Below are 9271 nucleotides of genomic sequence, written 5' to 3'. Positions count from 1 at the left end.
TCTATAGAAAATTTTGTCAAAATTTTATTCTTATAGAAAATTATTTCTAAGCCCCATCAGCAGCCCCTAAGTACCCATCAGTAGCATGTCGATCATCTCATCTCTTTCCAATTTTAATGTTTAGAGGAAGATAATAAAATGGAAGTTGATAGGATTTGAGGACGAACTAAACCATAATAGCGGTTTGCTAAAATATCTTTTCTGCCACACTTTCGCACATTCAGTATTCACTCATAAAGGGTGATACGGTCAAAATTTGGTCAATATAAACTTGACGTATTTCTTTCAATTTTGCATTTAAAAACCCTGAACACCCCTCATTTTGAAGGTGTGTGTATGTAGAATGTTGCTCCTATTTTGATTTTGGAATTCACTCTTCAGTTGTCAAAATGCCGTCCAAGCAAGAAGAGCAGCGTATCAAAATTTTGCATCGAGCCAAAAAACGAGCCGGACTATCGATTTACAAGAAGGTAGTGACTCCAAATCGCGATGATAAACAAAATACGACGGCCAAAGCGCGATCCCGGAGGCTGTACACGACGATGCTGATGAAGTTTGACTGCGTGGTAATGGACGACGAAACCTACGACAAAGCCGACTTCAAGCAGCTTCCGGGACAGGAGTTTTATACGGCAAAAGGAAGGGGAAAGGTAGCAGATATTTTCAAGCACATAAAACTGTCAAAGTTCGCAAAGAAATATCTGGTTTGGCAAGCCATCTGTACCTGTGGCTTGAAAAGCACCATTTTCATAGCTTCCGGGACTGTCAACCAAGAAATTTACGTGAAAGAGTGTTTGAATAAACGTCTGCTGCCTTTCCTGAAGAAACACGGTTGTTCCGTACTGTTTTGGCCGGATTTGGCATCTTGCCATTACGGTAAAAAGGCCATGGAGTGGTACGCCGCCAACAACGTGCATGACAAGAACCATCCCATCACGTCAGAGCTCCGCCCAATTGAGAAATACTGGACTATTGTCAAGCGGAACCTAAAGAAGACCAAAAAACTGCTAAGGACGAGCAGCAGTTCAAGGCGAACTGGCTCTCTGCGGCGAAGAAGGTGGCTGTACAAAATCTGATGGCAGGTGTCAAGCGTGAGCCCCGGCAATTCGGATTTGGAAAAGCGAAAGCCTAACTGAATATTTTCCCCGAATTTTATACTAATTGAACTTGAAAAAGAAATTTAATTTGATTTTTTAAATAAACGATTTCACCGATTTACACGCGTTTTCCCTTGACCAAATTTTGACCGTATCACCCTTTACAATTGGCAAGCAAATGCTTGTGTATATACGGGGGTAGCGATGGTGTCGGTCCAACTGGTGTTCGGGAAACGGGGATGACGATATTGCCGGTCCGACGGTGATTGTGTGCGGGGATGACGATGATGTCGTGCCGACTCGGTTGCTGTAACGATAAGAGGGAAAATGAAAGGATTTGCACCCAGAGAAATGATTGGTTGGAATTCGATTAGGACAACAGTTTGATAGTGGAGACCCACAATTTTTAATTGTGTGGAATAATTGTTAGTTATTTCTCTTGTTTGATAGTTTATATAATCAATAAAACGGTGGTGTGACCAAAAGTTGGTACACATGACCAAATATTGGTCGTTATTTATACATTGAAGTAACTAACCATTTCAATTTATTCCACCCTGTTGTGATAACTGATTTGTTTTGCCAATGTGTCACCAAACCCAACTGAAAGTCCGCCTAGCCAATAAGTTGGTTCTGTTAACAAATTGTATAGCTATAAAGGAATTTGTTGCTATGGACTAAATAAATATGACAACAAATAAGTTGTTGTTTGATTTCATTAATTATAAACTCTAAATTCTCAAAATTTCAATACAATTAAAATTTTTCATGTCGAGTACCCAATATTAGAGAAAATTCTGGCCATAAAGACTTTCTGTGAATTAGGTATATATTCTTTTTAATTCGGTAGCTGCATTCTTAAGTGGTAAGTAACATAATCATCAAATGAAATTAATATCACTCACTCACTTACGTTCTTCCCTACTAGAGATATTTTAACAAATGTGACGATTTCCGAGGATGTGAATGGCTACCTCGCCATCGAACTTAAAATCGATCAGAACTGAAGAAAGATTCTGGTGCAAAGACATAACAACATTTCAAGGTCCATGCGTGAGTCACGATCGGGTAATTGTGAGTGGAGCATCAGCAGTATCTGCATCATTTCCATTCAGTTTTTAATCTCTGTTGGGGTTTTGGGTACATTGGGGTACTGCCACTCAAATCGAATGACATATATAATCATGTAAGGCGTGTTCTATTAGACAAACTTTGCCAACAGAACACGATCAAAGGTACATTTTTTAACGTTAACGCAATTTTTTTATATTATGTCTGCTTTTCTTCCAGAAATTTAAAAAAAATATTTTGACCTCCTTGGACCTGAAAATTGTGTAGATTTCGCAACTCTTGCTATCTCATGGAGTTTCTTTTGCAGTTCATAAAAGGTTCTAAAGATGACGATGTTTTTTTACGTTAATAGTCAATAAAAATATTAATATGTATTAAAATTAAATACAGACTAAAATTAATTCACCAAATGGTTTCTTTAATTTCTCAAGCATTGGTTGTCCGAAAATAATAAGTAGTTGTTTCAACAAACGAATAAAATCTTATTGGTTGGGATTACCAATTAGACTTATAATGTGCCCAAATTTTAGTTATCCAAACAATTTGATATACTGTTGTGCAAGACTTCAGTTGGTTGCTTTGACAAATTTTGTCAGTTATATTCTGGTAGTAGATGGGACCGAATAATTTGGTTGGCAAAAGAATTGGTTGTCACAACAAATTTGTTTTCTGTGTGTGGCTATACTAGTATTTGAGTGATTCGAACGAATCGCGTAAGCAGCCGCATAAACAAACGAAACGTAAGCCGCCGATCTGCGTAAGCAAACGAATCGTGTAAGCGAATGAACCTCGTAAGCAGCCGTACTGCGTAAGCGAACGAATTTCGTAAGCGGGCGAATTGCGTTAGGGAGGGGTGCTAGTACACTAATAGAAAAAATTGCGTTTCACAATCGTGAACGGACGTTGTCAAAATGAAACGGAAACGTTCACAAAAAATCAAAACGGAATGTTCACGATTTCGTCCACGGGCGTTCACGATTTCATGAACGCCATTCGTTTTTCTTTGGTCATGAAAAGTCCTAAAATAATCGTTAGACGTTGTTATGGCAACTCCGCCGTTGGTGCAATGTGCTAAGGCGACTGTTAACGTGTATCGTGCAGGCAACACAGGTTCGAGTCACTTACGTTTTCAGATAATGAACGCTGGTTGTTGTTTTGAAAACGTATGGTGTCATCTGTTCTCAGTTTGACAACACATGTGTGTTGATTCACTTTCATGAACGGATCGTTTCAAAATGACCACGCCGTTCATGATTTTTTCTATGGGTGTATAGCCTGAAGGAGGATTTGTGAAGGGAATGGGAAGAAGGGTAGGATGCGAACGAATCACGTTAAGATGAATCGTGTGCTGCTATCGGAAGTACGGCTGCGGTCGGTGCCACTCGCTTTGCTATTCGTCAGGCTTCGGTTGATTCATCCCATCGTCCGGACAAACCCGCATTCTTAAGTCGGTAGTGACCGTAACCAAATGAGAATTCACAACGTATAAGTAATTAATGTTGAGTGGTGGAAGTAACTTGCCTTCAGTCTCAATCGTACTTTATCCAAGTAGTGAAAGCAAAGCGTACAGTGATGTAAAGCAAGAAAGTGGGTACAGTGGTACGAAGGGGAAAATGGGGGAAATTAAATTAAATAGAACAATATGTAAGAGCAATTTGCTCGTTACAACTTTTTGCCAACGGATAGAAATTCGGAGATTTTGGTACCTATAGTGCGGTAGAAATGAATGGAGGAACCTTTTTTGTAAGTTGCCGCAGGCTGAGTCCTGTTGGTGTCCATTGTCTGCGGCTGAAATATTTGTTTTCCCGGGGCTTCAATACTGGCTTTAGGATATTTTCCGCATTTAATTTGTCCCTACGATGAATGCTAGTGGGGAGCAACCATCGGACGTTACGGCTGCCCAACCATTACCATCGGCTGCCCTTGAGTTATGATGGCCAATCAAAGATGTACATTTTCAGATGTCTATTTTCAGCTTTGGCAAATAGACCCGATGAGTTTACTTATTCGTAAACTGCTCAATTTGGAATGGGTTCTTAGGAGAGAAAACCAAATTCGGTAACTGACCACTTGTATGCGAGCGAAATAACTCCTTTGTTCTTTCCAATCGCTGAGCTCTTGTACTTTTTAGACATTCAATGGCTTTAGGCCAAGCTTAGTTTTCAACACGAGCAAAATTTCTACCATTACTGCAGAGTTTTAGATCAAATCTGACTGTACAATTGTGGGATATCTGCAGAAGTGGACTGTAAGTACATTTGAAAACTCCCACAATCGTAAGAAATATATGGTAGTGTTCAAAGTAATAAAGAAAAAGGCAAAATGGTTTCGTTTGAATATGACATACAAAATGATTTTATTTATGAGGTTTCAGCTCCTTACCGTTTGAGTTGCTGTAGCACAAGTGAAACTTGTAAATTGTATCTCTTTAGAGATATTTCTGTAGTAAATTTTGTAAAAATTGCATTTCTCTAGAAAATTTTGTCCTAATTTTATTTCTATAGAAAATTTTTTCAAATTTTTTCTATAGAAAATTTTGTCAAAATTGTATTTCTATAGAAAATTTTGTCAAAATTTAATTTGTATAGAAAATTTTGTAAAAATTTTATTTCTATAGTAAATTTTTTTAAAAATATAATTTCTATAGAAAATTTTGTCCTAATTTTATTTCTATAGAAAATTTTCTCAATTTTTTTAGAAAATTTTGTCAAAATTTTATTTGTATAGAAAATTTTGTCAAAATTTTATTTCTATAGCGAATTTTGTCAAAGTTGTATTTCTGTAGAAAATTTAGTTAAATTTTTTTTCTGTAGAAAAGTTTGTTAAATTTTTTTTACATATTCTATAGAAATAAAATTTTGACAAAATTTTCTATAGAAACACAGTTTTGACAAAATTTTCTATAGAAACAAAATTTTTACAAAATTTTAACAAAATTTTGAATAGAAATAAAATTTTGACAACATTTTCTATAGAAATAAAATTTTGACAAAATTTTCTAAAGAAATAAAATTTTGAAAAAAATTTCTTTAAAAAAATTTGAGAAATTTTTCTATAGGAATAAAATTAGGACAAAAGTTTCTATAGAAATGCAATTTTGACAAAATTTACTATAGAAATAAAATTTTAACAAAATTTTCTATAGAAATACAATTTTGAGAAAATTTTATTTCTATAGTAAATTTTGTCAAAATTGCATTTCTATAGAAACTTTTGTCCTAATTTTATTCCTATAGAAAATTTTCTCAATTTTTTTTAAAGAAATTTTTTTCAAAGTTTTATTTCTATAGAAAATTTTGTCAAAATTTTATTTCTATAGAAAATGTTGTCAAAATTTTATTTCTATGCAAAATTTTGTTACAATTTTGTAAAAATTTTGTTTCTATAGAAAATTTTGTCAAAACTTTGTTTCTATAGAAAATTTTGTCAAAATTTATTTCTATAGAATATGATGTCCAAAATTTGTTTCTATAGAATATTTTGTCAAAGTTTTATTTTTATAGAAAATTTTGTCAAAATTTTATTTCTATAGAAAATTTTGTCAACATTTTGTTTGTATAAAAAATTTTGTCAAAACTTTGTTTCTATAGAAAATTTGTCAATATTTTATTTCTATAGAAAATTTTGTCAAAATTTTATTTCTATAGAATATTTTGTCAAAATTTTATTTCTATAGAAAATTTTGTCAAAATTTTATTTTTGTAGAAAATTTTGTCAAAATTTTATTTCTATAGAAAATGTTGTCAACATATTATTTCTGTAGAAAATTTGGTAGAATTCTATCAACTGTGGCAACCGTGATTGGAAGCCAACATTAAAGCAATTTTTTGCAAATAGTATGCTGAAATTGGAGAGGATTGACTATTTAGAGCGCAATCGCGGTCAACATATGCGCGAAATAGACTTCAAACATTAAATTTGGAGACCGTACTATCGAATCAAATAAACGTTTCATGAACTATTGAACTGAACTGAATTTTACGTCTTTTTTATAATTTTTTTTATATCCCCTAAAAATCACTCTTTATAGTCGGATGCCGATATTTCGATTTGTTACAAACAAAAAGGCAAACTAATTATGGTGCGTAGGTATAATGGCGGCCTGATATTTCAGGGTCATTTAGTCTATTCAGTCCTTTGTGATACCACATTGGTGAACTTCTCTTTTATCATGGAGTGCTGCCCGATTCTACACTCAAAAAAAATTTTACTTGGATCCAAAGATTTTGACCTTCCCTTAAGGATATTGGTATTGATTCCGAGCCAAAGATGCGGCTTCTTTAAAATAAAGACATTTTTAGCGACATATCTGGCTTTAAATCTAGTACCAATAAAATTAAAATTAGGATACAGATCTCATTTTTCAAAGTTTCATTCTCTTTTCGCGGTTTATTAATAAAGGTACTCACGTACAAACAAATGCCAGTTCAAAAATCCAAATTATAACTGATACTTCAAGGTAAAAAATGTTTTCTTAATTCCAAAAAAACTTTAAACCAAAGACGCTAAATCCGCAAAATAAGACTTAGCCTATATTTGAGGCGTTTTATCTTAAATCTAAAGTTTAAATATTTCAGTTAATTTAAGGACAATTTCTTTAAATCAAAAATGTGTTTCTTTTCTTTAAGGAAAATTGGCCTTAGTTCAAAGACATGCGGAGGGACGCAAATTTACAAAATTTGTGTCCTAAATTTAATGAAAAAAATTAAAATCTAAAATTTAATTATATTAAAGAAATATGTCCTTAATATTTTGTAAATTTCTCATCCTAAAATTTAGGTTGCGTAATCCTTAATATCACGTAAATATTTTTTTCAGTGTATATTTATCACGATAACAAGGCACCTCCTTTTTACAGCCGAGTCCGAACGGAGTATTACTATCATGATGTGACCATAACATTTTCCATTTCTCACCATAATTTCCATTCCGTTCACATATACACCCATCCTCTATCGCCACTATAAATATTGGGGAAATGGATAGAATAACAACGAAGCATGTTTGTTGTTTCACAAGTAAAAGGAAATACCTTTGAACCATGATAGTAGTTTATTGGAACTAGATCAACATGAGAGTATCATCATTCACTTTGTTCTTCCTCTGTTGTTTTCAGTGTTCTTTCGGTTGATGTTTTTGCATCAGTGATTTCTTTTGTGCGTAGTTTTCATTTTTTACCATGCCATGATATCCGTAAGGTTTTATTGGAAGATTTTTTTCGGTTTTTTTATTGCATATTTTCACATAGATTGGGAGAAAGTTGGAAGTATTCTGTAGCTTCAGTCCAGAAAAGCTTCTCCTTATCCTCCAACCTGCTATGGTGTCAATATGAAATCACATCACATATCGTAAAGAAAACATGGCAAGTGAAAAAATCCTCAAATATCCTACGAAAAAGAGAAATGTGAGGTCAAATCCTTGCCATGGTCTTTGACCATGGATGGATTCTTATCCTTTTTGGATTTTGGTACTGGCTCAGTTTCTTTGATGAACTAGTATTTCCATATTAGCTTTGGTAGGTACCATCATTGTATTGGTGTGGACTTTGATACACAATATCCATTGATTTCTTTGTAGAAGTGTATCTATCATCGTTATGCTTGATTTACATACAAGTGGAATTATTTCGTTTTTTTTTTTGTTGTATTGTGGAATATCGTCCGAAAGCAATTTTGTTTATGAGTGATAACGGAAAGCGACTATGATGACTGTAAACAAAAACTACATTATTTAAGTAGAAAAATATTCTTTAATAGGTAAGGAAAGTCTAAATTCGGTAGGAGTCGACTATAATATACCCTTCACTATCCTGTAGATCAACATTTTCAATACCATCTGAGTATCGTAAAGTTCGCTACTATCGTGGGAAAAAATTTAAATTATGTAAAGAAAAATAATGGAGATATTTAAATGTGAAGCTAGGTCCATTTATGATTTATCCGGCGATACATACCCTACGGGAAATGGATCAACCACAGAACCGGTACAGGACTAGTCCCTGGTGTGTATGGACCAGTCCCAGTTTTGGTCAAAACGTATGGAAAGGACCGGTTACTTTAATATGGGTTTGTCATTGACGGGGTAAATTTACATTTTAGGACGCGTCTTGAACTCATTCCAAAGGACAAGTCCTGGGAGAATTTAGCACCCCATAGACAGATCCTCAGGAACCAGTCTCTGACAAACGCTTAGAAATCTGTTTCAATTTGGGATATGTCGAACAAAAGGTTATTCTGATAATTATACCCTGCGCCACACTGCGGAACAGGGTATTATAAGTTAGTGCATATGTTTGCAACACCCAGAAGGAGACAAGATAGACACATGGTGTCTTTGGCAAAAATGCTCAGGGTGGGCTCCTGAGTCGATATAGCCATGTCCGTCTGTCCGTGAACACATTTTTGTAATCAAAGTCTAGGTCGCAGTTTTAGTCCAATCGACTTCAAATTTGTGTTTTGGCTCAGAATAGAACCCTATTGATTTTGGAAGAAATCGGTTCAGATTTAGATATAGCTCCCATATATATTTCACCCGATATGGACTTATATGGCCCCAGAAGCCAGTGTTTTACCCTAATTTGCTTAAAATTTTGCACAAGAAGAACAATTAGTATTATAGTCAAGTGTGCCAAATTTTATTGAAATCGGTTCAGATTTAGATATAGCTCCCATATATATCGTTCGCCCGATTTACACTCATATCACCACAGTGGCCAATCTTTTATTACGATTTAATTGACATTTTGCACAGGGAGTAGAATTAGCATTGTAACTATGCGTGCCAAATTTGGTTGATATTGGTTCAGATTTAGATATAGCTCTCATATATATGTTTTTCTGATTTCGACAAAAATGGTCAAAATACCAACATTTTCCTTGTAAAATCGCCCCTGCTTAGTCGAAAAGGTGTAAAAATGGCTCTAATTTTCCTAAACTTCTAATACTTGTGCGAAGTTTCCTTCAAATTGCTTCAGATTTAAATGTTTCCCATATTTTTATACCCACCACCATAGAATGGTGACAGGGGTATAATAAGTTTGTCATTCAATTTGTAACACATCGAAATATCGATTTCCGACTATATAAAGTATATATATTCTTGAT

At 34.2% G+C, this 9271-nt stretch overlaps 1 long non-coding RNA gene across 1 annotated transcript; it reads left to right on the top strand.

Annotated features, from left to right (window-relative positions):
* The first annotated feature begins 1827 nt into the window (after window positions 1-1827).
* On the top strand, window positions 1828-2578 carry LOC142230697 (uncharacterized). The gene is made up of 3 exons (XR_012720779.1): window positions 1828-1962; window positions 2026-2332; window positions 2388-2578. It is a non-coding gene; the product is annotated as an uncharacterized LOC142230697 (long non-coding RNA).
* Window positions 2579-9271: the final 6693 nt, after the last annotated feature.

The sequence above is a fragment of the Haematobia irritans genome, chromosome 3, assembly GCF_050003625.1.
Source record: "Haematobia irritans isolate KBUSLIRL chromosome 3, ASM5000362v1, whole genome shotgun sequence".
NCBI classification, from domain to species: Eukaryota; Metazoa; Arthropoda; class Insecta; order Diptera; family Muscidae; genus Haematobia; species Haematobia irritans.
Note: the sequence above shows the minus strand (reverse complement) of the source record. Positions and strands in the feature narration are given on the sequence as shown.